At 38.2% G+C, this 13,759-nt stretch overlaps 1 long non-coding RNA gene across 1 annotated transcript; it reads right to left on the bottom strand.

Annotated features, from left to right (window-relative positions):
* Positions 1 to 9,478: 9,478 nt before the first annotated feature.
* On the bottom strand, positions 9,479 to 13,755 carry LOC132072309 (uncharacterized). The gene is made up of 2 exons (XR_009418304.1): positions 13,640 to 13,755; positions 9,479 to 13,348 (listed from the first exon to the last, which is right to left on the bottom strand). It is a non-coding gene; the product is annotated as an uncharacterized LOC132072309 (long non-coding RNA).
* Between the last annotated feature and the right edge of the window lie 4 nt (positions 13,756 to 13,759).

Below are 13,759 nucleotides of genomic sequence, written 5' to 3'. Positions count from 1 at the left end.
CCTTGTTTGAAAATTGCTAGCCCCTGTTCTAATCAGGCAAAACTTTAAATCACAGCCACCTTGATTTCAGAAAAGTTTAACTTGTAGGATAACTTTCTATCACCATTTGGTAGTGCCTTATTAATGTAACTGTAATGTACAGCCCTGTCTTGGACAATGATTCTCCTTCTGTTTCCTACATGTTGGCAGACCACATGCAGACTCTCATCCCTGATCATTTTATACTGGCCACAGCAGGACTTTAAAGAGGATATATTTTACTACACAGACGAGCAATCATTTTCAAATCCTTTTGCAGTATTTTCCTACCCACTGTGCTTCAATTCACAATCTGATGCCATTCAAAAACAGCAGTCTCTTATCTGTGTATGATACTGCAGCCTGTCTTAGGGTAAATGCTTGATCTTAAATCATCACCACTTAATGGTGTATCTCTTTCCCTGTACTGCAATTTAAAAGAGTGATACAAAGAATATTTTGGAGAGCTTAGTATATGCCTGGCTGATTATGTCACTCACTTCTCATCTCCTGATCTTTAATATATTTTGGATTTTGACCCTGTCTGTCCTGTAAAAATTTGTGTGTAACATGAATCAACCACCTAAGGCTAATGATGTTCACTCCTAAAGTGGGCTCTCTATTCTGCTGGCTGAGGTCTGTGTTTAAAAATATTTTCTGCCTTTCACTGTGAAGCAAATGAAACAAATGGAAATAACGACTATGTGGTGATTTATGGTGAGGACAGTGGGGTTAGTTTCATCTATGTCACTGATCTTTTACTTAATTTTGAGAGTTTAACTTAACTTACATTAATCAGAACCACTTGTAAAATAACTACAATACCCTTCACTGACATCACAAGGTAAGTTAAATTTGGGTCCTGGCTATAATTAGCCTTTCAATATTTGTGCGCCTTTCAGGGTATAAAAAAAGATTTTTGTCCTGTGTGCCTTAGTTCGACCAAGGAAAATTAATTAAGTCTGGGAAAGTGTCAGGGGAAATTCTCCATTGTGTACCATTGCTCAATTGATTACCTCAGAGAGCTAGGAGAACGTAGAATCATGTGGCATAGCTGGCCCATAAAGGTTTAGGAAGGAACCATATTCCCTTTGAGCCTGTCTCTCCATGTCTGGGACAGTCTGGCCTTTAATTGTGTGGTTAGGACAAGTTAAAATCCTCAACCAACAGACTCCAGGCAAGAGTAAAGTGTTATTATTCATTTTAAGAGGGACACATTTAAGATAATTTAAGTCATGTTTAAGGTCATATGAGAAGTCAAGCCCATTTTTATCGGGGAATTAATATCTGTCAGTTTCTCTGGTTAGCAGAAGGTTGGTTTCCAGAACTATTCCCTGCTCCTTCCTCACTTTTATCTAGGTCATCTTGATATATGCAAATATTACACTGAATTTAATGTAGTTATTCTCATGCAGCTTTAGGACCTCATTCTGCAGCTTGACAGTAAGAATATTTAGCTCTATGCTTTATGTATTTGTTTGCCAGCATTCTAATATTTTGCTGCTATCACAAAAAATCAAGGATTCTGTGTCCTGCAGCAGAATCACACAGAGAAGATAACTATAATTGATAGAGCACATATGGTTAGAAAGAAACATTTGTTCTTGATCCTTCTCAAAAAAATATTTTGGTAGGTACATAACTCCAGAGCATGTTAATTTGCTCACTGGCTACAGATAAATGTCCTCAGAATAAATACTACTTCAGCTATTTCAGGGTAAATTGACCTATGAGACTAGCACTAGTTTTGTTGAGTCTACTTAATAAAAGGCAATTTCCACAGGTGAAGTATAAACCCATTACAATATAATATTTGCATTCATGAGTTTGGGGCTTTTTTTCGTATGGGGGAAGATCTCTTTTGCTAGTTAGCTAGCATTAGTTGCTAAGATGTTAACTCCAGGGTAACAAAAACATTTTAGCAAAGGTGGATGATGCTAATAACTTTTCAACCACTTCCTCCCTTTTATTTTTGAGGACAATGTGGGGTCAAGTGGTTTACACATTTATTACTTATAAGTCAAGCAGGAAAAAAATTAAAAGTACAGCTTCTTACAGAAGTATTAAGTTAGCTGCATTTGATCCACTGTGTCAGAGTCTGTTTATTTTTTCCCCCAGTGACAAATCCAGAGAATTTCTGTTGGATCCATCTAAAGTGTTCTGAAGCTGCAGCATCTGACTAAGAAGAGGATTTGCCCACCCTGCAAAAGATGCACTTGCAGCAGCCTTCCATCCTATCACAGGTGGAACTGACCTTGCACCTTTCACATTTCTTTCAAAATTACCCCGCAGAACCTCAGGAAACACAGACCAAGGAGCCAGACTCTGGGGTGTGGGCTGGAAGGTGAGTGAGAGATGAGCTGAGAAGAAACTATGGGGGTGGACAGCAAGGTAGAGGCAAAGTATATAAAATGAAGAAAGAAAAAGAAAACAGAAGAAACAATGGCAAAGCAAAAACTATGTAGGAACTATGAAATTCTGGATTTGTTATTACATTTTTGGAGGCAAGTTCTCCTTTAGGTGGAAATAATCCTCCCAGAGGGGAAGTTTTTTCTGAACATTTATTGGAGATAAGAAATTTTAGCTGTAGATAAAACAGAGTCCTTGAGATAGAGCTGTTTCAGCTCTGCCATGCTCAGTGGACATGCAGCATGAGCCCCAGCTTGCCTGCAAAGGACAGGGGGAACAAACATCTCTTGTGGCTGGAAGAACAAAATTAACCTTCATGTGAAGCTGGCTAGAGAAGAAACATGTATACTGGATAATATTTGTACCACAACACCACTTCTATGCTACCCATTAATTTTCCTCTCCTTAAGGGCAAGAATGAAGAAGCATTTCAGAATTAAAGGTGAGAGTAGGATGACAGGGCACCAAGGAAAAGCCTGTTTCCTGAGGAAACTGCTGAGAGTCATCTCTCTTGATTATACCCGTGGAAATGGATTTCTTTTCATGCTCATTTTCATACTAAAACTAAGGAGTGCTGCAGTACAAAACTACAGATTTCATGAAGGAAGGTAGAAGGCTTCTTGCCATTCACTCTTCTTGTACAGCTCAGTATATATTTATGCAGCTGACAATAAAATAATCATTAAAAATTTAGGAAAAGTGATATGACTGCAGGGATAATCTAGACAAAATCTGAGCAAGGGCTGAGAAGCACATGACCCAGTGATCTTCGAGGTGTTGCAGTGCTTCATTTAGCATTGACATTTATTGCCTCAGCAATAAATGGCAATAGCAGCTCTGCTTTCTGGCCAGATGCATTGTTGTGCATGATACTTTCCTTGTGACACAACTTGTTACAAACAAAGGAGATGGAAGATTAAAGCAACAGTCATTGTCATATCAAGGAATTGCTCCCTCAGACTCCAGGCTGGTAGTTACTGTGCTGTTATACTTTCTATAAAATGTAACAGGGTGCTTTAGATCTCAGAGTACAATTTCTGTAAATATGGTTGTTGGAAAAAAAGAACACAAAAAGCTATCATAAACTGTCAAAATGGGGGAGAGTTGATTTAGATACAGAGTTTATTCATTTCAGCACAGATGTAATCTAGTCTCCTCAGCACTGAGGCATTTATTCCCCTTACTTTAGGATTTCTAGAAGACACAGTGTGTAGAAGAGTAGTAAACCAGCCTGCTGTTTGGAAATGCTGCTTGGATAAATCTATATTGCCACTACAGTGCTTTTAAAAAAGGTGATGGTGCCATAATGAAAAGGTGAAAATGTCAGGGAATATGTCAAAATGCTTCTTTAAAATTAAACATGTAGTTGGTCATTGGCTACACAGAATTGAGCACATTTCTCAGCTAACATTTTGTTTAAGCCCTTTTCCTGTCTGTGAGATCAGGCAGTATGCATAGGAAAAATATTTATTGCATTCTGTGGTGCACTTTATACAGATAACCCAATCTCTATGTGTCCATTTCAATAAAACAAAAACATTCGTGAAGTTCCTTTATTCACTGATCATGAAAAACTGCTAAGGACAAAAGAAAAACAAACCATTCCCAGACAAAACAGTAGCTTGAAATCTCTGAAGTGCACTGTTAAAGCAAGATGAGCTTGTAAGGAAAGACAGTTTTAATTTTATTTTTTAAAATTAGGACAGTGTACAGAAGGGAAAAAAAACCCACCCAATTTTCTTCTGCACCTAGTGACTGGGCTGAAATGCATATTTTAATTCTATTCTTAGATGTTCAAAAGTATTGCCAGGGGCTCAAAATACCCAGAGCTGAGCAGAAATGCTACCACAGATAAGGACCCAATTTTGGTCCATATAAAGTGATGGCATAACAGATATAGGAAATACCTGTAACTCCTTTCAAAAACTTGAAATAGCAAGAAATCTGCCTTGGTTTCCCTGCATCACTGTGCAACAAAATTTATCACAATGTTCAGCCTGAGTTATTTTTGTACATACTATATAGTTTCATAGAGAATTGTAATGTATAATACACATAAAAACTCACATAGAAATAAGGTGACTTTTAGTGAGAATAAATTTTTTGTTACAGAAAATTTTAGGACGTTTTATTTTATTTCTTTAGAAAGAGAGAGCTGGATAAACCCCACAGCCAACCATCTTGAAGAACACGCCTGTTAAAAGCGCTAAGCTTATTATTTTCAGTTTAACAGTGTAAAGTTTAGTGCTTTTTTAAAATCTGAGATGTCATTGATGCCACATATGTATATAACCCTCACTCATACCTGGGAGAGGTAGCCAAATGTGCATATATTTCTGCCTCTTTAGCATAAAAAACTAGGGAAACAATTTTTCTCCATAATTTCTGTACTCTCCTGTTCCCATAAAAATAAACAAGGTGAGTTTGCTAGGAAATGTTCCCTTTGCAAAACTTGCCATACCAAAGGTTTACATTTTGGCCCCTGTTGGATGGCTCTGCAGCCCAGCGCTGGATGGGTGGGTGCAAATGGGTACAGGGTTTTAGTAATGTGTTAATACAAAACCCAATTAAGATCAATACACCTTCCACAAAGTTAACCTAAAAAGTGTTGAGACATTTTGAGTTTAATTGCACTGAGGAATAAATGGCAAATGCCTGCTTATCTGTCTAGGTGGGACTTTCATGAATAATCTAGCATGGTAATGAAAGCATCTGTGCCTTATATATATTAGAATTACTTCTCCCTTAACCTTTGCAGGACAAAAGCTTTGCAGATTGCTGCACACCAAGCCACAATGAAAGGCAGCTAAGCAAGGCTTGATTTTTATGTTGACAGTCTACTGTAATTAGAGGTGAGTTCTGCTTATTTTCTTTCCCACAAAAATTGGTACTGCACACCTATATCATGGTAAAAAATAAATTTTATATTTCTCAGCTAATGGTTATCTTTTAACAAAACGCATCTAAAAGTTAAAACCAGCCACAAATCTGTACAAAGCAAGTTACATCTATGACACTGGCCTGGTGGAGTCATTAAAAAGAGGCCTGGCTTTAAATTTAAAATTCAGCTGATACATGTAATATCCCATTAATTTTAAGGTTTGCATCAGGAAGGGTGAGGTCAAGTACAGAGCTGGAGGAAAATAATCAATGCTTTTTATAGGAAAAAATATATTGACAGAAATAAGCCTGCCAAATTACAAAGGGAAAGCTGTGTGGAGATGGGAACAGACTATAGGTTAGTCAGTTTATTAGGGTTTCTAGAATGTGTAGCTTACCCAAGAGACATTTTAGTTACAGACTAATGAGCTGGAAAAGATATTTGAAGAAAAAGGATATCATAGTTGATATAGTTCACAAAGCATTAGTTAAGCCTCGTGAGTCTGATGGACAACAAATTATTGTTGAAACAGCTCAAATCTAAAGAACATTTTTCTGTGTCATTTGTTTCAACTTGTTTTTCTTTGTCACCTAAACTCAAGAAAGTAGCTCTGCAGCATGCATTTATGGACCACATCAGTGACCAGTTTACTTTCCTACCATCTCCCTCATCCCTCTTTCCTGCCAGAAATCAAATAGGCAGGGACTGCCTCTCTCAAACAAGGGCAGATTTAAGCTGAAACAGCTCGCTGTTGACTAATTTAAGACCATTTCAGATTGCTCTGGCAGCACAGAAGTGCCTGAATGGAATGTAAAAGGGTAATTTTTGTTCCCTGTTTTACTGCCAGTGGATGTATGTTCAGAGTAACCAACAATCCAGACTGAAACGTTCACAGTTAAATTTTTATTGCATGCACAGTATTGCTGCAAATATATAACTTGGTATATTTGGTCCTGTTGCCAAGAACAGGAAAATTTAGTAATTACAGCCTAGTCTCTATAGCATTCCTTGAACTATAAGACAGAGAACCTGAAAACACAGCATGGCCTACAGCCTGAAATTGCTTTGCCCTGTTATGGGCCCTCACAGAATCTTAGAATGGTTTGGGTTGGAAGGGACCTTAATGGTCATTTAGTTCCTGCTGTGTCCTCTCACTGTCTGCCTGTGTAAAAGTCATCCTCACACTTTTTATAAACCCCTTTAAGTACTGAAAGAATGTTACCGAAGAACATAAGCAAACCACACTGGAGTATAAAGAAGATAACCCAGTATTCTGTTTCCACCAATGGTCAAATGTAGATGCCTGAGAAACATGGTTCTCCTCTGAGATTCTCTTACCATTCAACCTTTGCCAGCTCAGGGAATTCCTGACACAGAGCTGGTTTCTGGGCACTGAGTATTCCTTCACATATTTTCCTTATATAAATTCATGCAACCTTCATGCAAAGGCCTCTAAACAGTCAGCATATACAAGGGAGCTCCCCAGGTCTGTTACCATACCCTTAATTTTAAATTTAGACTCTGTTATCTCTGATTCATGTACTTTTGTTCTTGTAGTGGATGAAGCTGTGAACAATCCATCATTATGCATTCTGTCATGTCACTTGCTGGTCTGCATCCCTCAGGCTTTTCTTTTGTCAGTCTGAAGGATTCCTGTCTGTTTAATCCTGCCTTCAAGTGAAGTTGTCCAATAATTTTGACAAGCCTGTTGCCATTTTCTGAACCTTTCTAGTTCTTCTAGATCCCTTAAAATGCAAAGACCAGAATAGCATGCAGTATTCAGAGGTGGGAAGTTGCTCTCTCTTGTGTTCTCTGTTCTTTTCCTCACCATTTCTAATGTTTTGTCCAGCTGCTAGTGCTTTAAAAGTAAAAGCTTTCTGGAATTGCTTTTCTTTTATTTTTCTTTCACTGAATTGATTTTCTTTTACTGGCACAGGAACATAGTTATGAAGAATTTGAAAGATTGTGTTATATGAATCTCTCTAACCATTCTAAATCCATCCACAAAAGCATACAAAATCTAAAAGATCTAACAGCTCAAATCAAAAAAGATGGCAGATCACAGTTAGAGGATTTTTTCAAAAGATAGAACTTTACACCTTAGTTGAAGGAACTTTGTAAAATAGGTTTATATGTGTTAGTAATTTTAGTACTAGTACTAGTAATAGTACGTTATATACTTCAGTATATGCGACACAGACAAAACTGTCAAAGAATTTTTTATCATACAAGAGAAAGATGTAGAATATAGAATCACAGAAAGTTCTCAAGATTTTACAGAGATAGTAGATGTAAGTATAGCTATAGATAAAAGCTTTAAATTAAGACCTTAGAACAGGTGAGACTAATTAGAATAGTAAACAGTAACTACTATCACATTTAACTTATATCCTTTGAACAGACTAAATATTTTATAACATTAAAAATTTCTGTAAAATGACAACACTTAAAATAAACAAGACAGTTCCTCAAACAAGCAAAAAATACCCCATAATATAGTACAGCTATCTAACACTAAGTAGTTAATAAATGACAAAGTTAAGCAAGTTCTTTCAGTTGTACTGAGAGGGGGAAAAGTAGGAAATAGTAAAGGTAAGATGATTTCCAGAAAGCTGTAAAAGCAGGCTTTAGGAACAGAAAGAAACTCAGAACTAGCTGCAACTGCAAAGTCTGAAAGTAGGAAAAGTTACAATGGTACAGCAAGCAAGGACAGGAAACAGTAGCTTGAGTTTCAGGCTAAGATAGACGTTAAGACTACAGAAAAATATGCTTAGCAAGATAGTAGAAGGCCTTAAGCTTAATGCTGAAGTATTGTGTATTATTAATGGAAGGCATGCAAGGCAGCGTTGTGTGAGCACGTGTACCTGTTCTTTTAGTGACTAGTTAGAACAATTCTCTGTAAGTTTAGCAATATGCTTTTGGCTGGAAAGTTTTTAAATGTTCTGTAACAAAGAAACCTTCGGCTGCTGCTGCTGGCTGTGAGTGAGCCATTGTCATCTTTCCATTGTCTCAACCATGTAATTAGGTGATGCTGCCAAAAAGCTCAGGGAACGTATCCCAGCAGTGCATGAACAAACCCCAACACAGCCTGACATTCTGTTCTGCTGTCTGCAGCCCTCTGATCCAAGGGTGCCTGTGCTTGTATTGCAACCTGTGCCTGCACAGACCCAGTGTTTGTAAATTCCCAGACTGAACGAGCTGGAAATGACTACATGCTTTGCTAAGTATATTTCTTTCCTTTTTCATTTCTCACTGACAGATACCTACATAATTAAGAAAACAGCTTTCTCTCAGAAATAGGTAAATGGTACTCCTTTGAATACTATGACAAAATCTAAGCACTTGCAGAGAATCTGCTCAAGCCCTTCTACTCATGAATGAGTAACAATGCGCAGACATGGAAAGCTATTTCTTTATGCACCCCCTCAAAGTAAGCTATTCCCACAATTTTCTTGCTACCCCCTGATTAATCAATAGTAGGCTTTGTGAAAGTTCAGGAATGCATTCAGAAAAAGGAAGTAAGATCAAATGTCCTTTATCTATCCTGTCATGCTCCTTGGAGGCTAGAAAACCCTTTCTTAGAGGATTTCAAGGACAGTTGTGGAACCAGGCCCCTGAACAAGAATGTCCCAGTGTGATGGGAAGCCTTCACTACTGCTTTTGAGTGAAAAGACAACCTCAGTAATTTGCTATTTAGGCTAATGATGTAAACTCTTTCCCACAGTGTTATAATTTGAAAAACAACAGCCAAAATAAAACAGCACAAAGAAACAGTCTCGAGATTTCCTTTCTGTAAGAGTCTTTCTTTTTCACTCTGGCATGGAAAGCAGAGATTTGCCCTAGGACAGCAGAGGAGGGAAGGACGTCAAGAAGCTCTTGTCAGTGTCTCAGCTCAGTTCCCACTGAAAGAATTGAGTCTGCTGTGTCTGCTGATGAGCACTTTTGAAAACATATCTTTGTCTCTGACAGACAGTGGTGGAGCTAGGCATCAAATTTCTGAAATTTACTTTGCCTAGAGGGAAGTCAGCAAGCCCTGTCTCTCAAATTTCATTGAGGGACAGCACTCTTCTTTTCTCGTTACCATGCCCTGATTATAATTCAGTGTAAAGATTAGTGATAGCAGCATGGCTAGACATTTTTAGGCCACAAATATGCTCTTACATAATCAGATTATTTAATCTTTCCATAAATATGCATTTCTTTATTATAAGAAGATATGGGGTTTGTTTGCTACAAGAAGTAGTTGTTATAATTTATTAATAGAAGTTTGGCTTTTTTATTCAGACTCAAGGGTTTTATGATTCCTGAGCCAGTGATGCCCAGCAATTATATCTGTAGCATTTGGTTCCTGTTGAGACAGTGCTGCTGTATTAGAAGGATGACTTTTATATATTAGTGAGCCAAAGAAGATTTTTCTTTTATGAATACTGAGCTTCCGAGAGGCTTTTTGAATTAATAACAACGGAATTAATGCTTTGAAGGCATTTTTATTAAAATGGTGATCTTGGTGGACACTATGTAGCAAGGCTTGTTGATAAGCAGGATGCACGTTGGAGAGGAAAACTGTAGGTTTTTTGCATTTGTTTTGATTACAAGTCCAGGAAAAATGCCCAAAAGCTCCCAGTTTTCCAGAAACCAACATATTGTAAAATACTTGGAGGTGATATGGCTCCAATTTCTTTCAAAGGATGTAAAAGAGGCACTTCTAAAGAATTATAAATTGTCCAGGTTCCCTTAACTGTTTGAGTCTTCCAACACAGGAGATGGTCAGAGACCTTCTAACAGGAATCTAAACCACAGGGGATCAGATGCCTTGAGATATTGTTATGGACACATCAGACACTTTCAATGCATAGAAAGTTTTAACAATGGAGCACATTATACAATACATACTGTGCTCATTTTTCGTTTAAAGCTTTGCCACCATATATAGTCCAAGTGTTTAATAATGTTTTAATCAAGTGCAAAAATGCTTCTCTAGGTCAATACTCTTGATAATGGTGAATTCACATATTCACAAATACTTCTATAAGTATTACTGCTGTTCAATTCTTTTTTGAGATTTTTTGATCCTATTTGTTATAGAGAGAGTGCATTCTTGGGCAAAAGAGATTTCCCTAAGGGCAGGATAACATTAAATGAAATGTAAATGCAGGGATGGCATTAAGATATCACACAGCACAATACTATAAATATTTTAAGTCCCTCTACATTCTGTGTTATGATGCACATGAAACTGACTCAAATTTACACTGTTCTAGTGCAGAATTATTGCAAGTACTTTACAAATACCATAAAGTTCCAATATTTGCATACTACCCAGAGAGAGAACATTATTTTGGGATAATATTTCCAAACCAAATGTCAGTTGGGTACATTTGCTCTGCATCCTTCAAGTCCAGAATAAGGAAACTGTTGCCACTTAACAGTTCTGAGCTCTAATGGTGCATCCTTGGCCATAGCTTTTACCCCAGCTTAAGAGATAATAGTAGTGCTTTTGTTTGACAATAATGGGGAAATAAGGTTGTTAATGCAATCAGAGCTTACCAGGGAACCCTTAAAATCTAATAAAAATAATACAGTAAGGATACCCAAGAAAGAGAATAGTGCATAAAATTTCATTTTCTTCTTGGTTACACATCTAAATACACAGACAATGCCCCAGATCTGCTGGACCTAGAGCCTGTGTGTTCATCCATGCCTAGCAATCAGCAAAACACACTTCCTACAGTTATTGAGGAGAGAACAGGGGATGCCAACTTTTGCTCCTCCATCTCACAGCTGTTCTTCTCATCTGTGCTTATGTGCAGAAAGCCCCTCAGAATATGTAACCTTCTGTTGTAAGAAACAACTCTGTGTACCATATATTGCGCAACAAATGTTCAAATATCTGTGGCATTGACATGTATTATTTAGTGCCTTTTTCCTGATTAAATTTTCATCTCTAAGACCGTGATTTGATTTTGTTGGATTCATGTTTTTCAACATCTGCACTTGTTTTACACAAAGCTACAGATAAGTTGTCCTTTTAAAAATCCAGAACATATATAATCTGGAACTTTTCATGCTAAGGAATTTTTACTTAGCCTCTCATCCTGATTTACATAAAAGGTATATACGCCACCATCTAATTTTATGGCAATTTTTTTTTCTCCTATGTAGAAGTGAAATACCAATTTTTTTACTTTATTTTTCTAAGTTTTGTTCGCCTATAAATTGAATAACAAATCTGTGATTTTGTAGCATGAAGTGAATATCTGGCTGATTGAAAAGGCTTAAAATGATTCCTTAGGAAGTTTTGGGCACCAGGGAGGGAATGTTTTACACAGGATTTTCCACCCACTCCTTTCAACACAATCTCCCACTTCCCTTGGAATCCCCACACTTCATCATGGGCAGAAATAGTAAACCTAAATATGGTTATTGTCTAAGTAGACCTTAAGGCAGTTCATTCCTCCTGCTCAGAGAAACAGAAACCTGCTCCCTCAGAACGCACTCAGGAGGGAAGATGTAACCTGCAGCACCAACATTCCTTCCCCATCTATCCCTGCCTTTCTCTTGGCTTTCATACACGGCAGCACTGACTACCATGCCGCTACATTCCAGTGTCCTCACCACACCACAGAGTATAAATGACTGCAGAGAGCAATTTAGGGGCAGAAAGGATTTCCACCAAACTGCTGAAGAGAACAGAGAGAGGAGACGTTCTGCTTACTCTGTGTTATGTCTTCACACAACCCCTGAAGGCAGTCAGAAACCAAGGAGAAGCAAGCCCAGGGTCTTTGTCCAGCAGCTACCTCTGCCTTTAACTTCCCATCTCCTTCTCTAGGCTTCAGTTTATGAAATTGTAATGATAGTAGTAAAACAAATGCAAATAAATAATGGATGGATGAATACATCTTGGGATGAATAAATTATGGGCATCATGCTGACTTGCAGGAGTAAAAGTTATTGCAGTTCATGCTTGAGAGCGGCTGGCACGGGCATTTCTCCTGGATCTGCCAGCCCTGGCACTGTGATGCTGCCCTGGGACAGAGGCAGGTGTTTGCTGCTGAAGGCAGGCTGGTGTCAGAGGCATTCTCCTCCAGCTACAGCCCTTGTGGCAGCTGGCACAACAGACTGGAAGAAACCACACACCTTAAAGGGGAAAAAGAACCCCACAGTAGTCCAGATTAGCCCAAAGTACTCCTACACTTGGTGCTGGTACTCAGAGAGAGCTGAGCAATGCATCTGGAACCAGTGACTTCCCAGGAGCCTTTCTGCCTACCACATGCCCAGCTTCACAAATGGATTGCTTCTCTTTTCTTGTTTTCCCTGTGGGGTTTTCCATCTTTTCCTTGTAGCTGAAGGAGAAAAATTATAATTGTCAGCGAGCATAAAGTGTCCATGGATTTCAGTTTTTCTCAGCAGAGGATCAGATATTGACCTAGAAATACCAAATAACAGGATCAGTTTTTTTCCCCATTCAGAGATGGCAGAAACAGTTAAGGAGTTTCTGATAAGGGAGTTGAATTAAGCCCAAGCCTCTGAGTGCTCTGGACCATAATTTTTTAGCTTCAAAATAGGAAGGAGTCTGAACCAGTTCCTGATTTCTCTTGGCTGGGATCTGACACCATGTAAATCTAAATTCCTTGCTGCATCCAGGGGTTTGGGAAATGAAATGTAAGTACCTGAGGCAAAGGGAAGAACTATTGTAACTGTTATATTTCAGCTACGTCCCCAAGGTAGGTGCACCTGAGCCACAGGGATTTCTCAATGTGCATCATTTCTTGCAGTCTTGATAGAGCTGAGGTTTGTATCAGAACATCCTACCACATGTACCAGGTCCTGGATATCATTCTGTACACCATAGTACACACATTGATCTTCCTTGCTTCCTTGTACCTTCCCCTGTAGCCAATCCACGGACAGAAACTTATCTTTTATTTACATTTGGGTTATGTGGAACTGGCCTTCAGGTTGTGGCTCTGTCTATGTACTTCTCTGCTTATTTCCATCCCATTTCTTCAATACTGGTTCCAAATCCTGGTCACATTTAATCTAATAGGAATAAAGAATCCCCTAAATTGTTTGATTTCTACAAGTTCTGGTAATAGAGACAGTCAAGAAGAAAGGAAGCTCTACAGCGAATGAAGCTCTACAGCTCATATATAACTAGGCATTGCAGAATTTATATGAAGAAGCGGGGGACAGATACACAGAGACACTTTGAAATAACATGACAATTTGGAAAACATCCCATTAAGTTTACATCTTCTAAAGTCTGTGCTAAAATCAACTAATTTTATTGACAACCAGCATTAGTTTCAGTGCTTATAGATGTTGTCTTACCTTGGGTCCTACTTCATCTCTTCCCTCCACATCTTTAATACTAAACAGCAAAGCATTAAGCGAGAATTAGTGGACCAGAGACTGATCAGAACTACCATGGTCTCAGTACCTTGTCCACGC

This window comes from Ammospiza nelsoni, chromosome 4, assembly GCF_027579445.1.
Source record: "Ammospiza nelsoni isolate bAmmNel1 chromosome 4, bAmmNel1.pri, whole genome shotgun sequence".
Taxonomy (NCBI): Eukaryota; Metazoa; Chordata; class Aves; order Passeriformes; family Passerellidae; genus Ammospiza; species Ammospiza nelsoni.
This window is presented reverse-complemented; position numbering and strand designations above follow the sequence as displayed.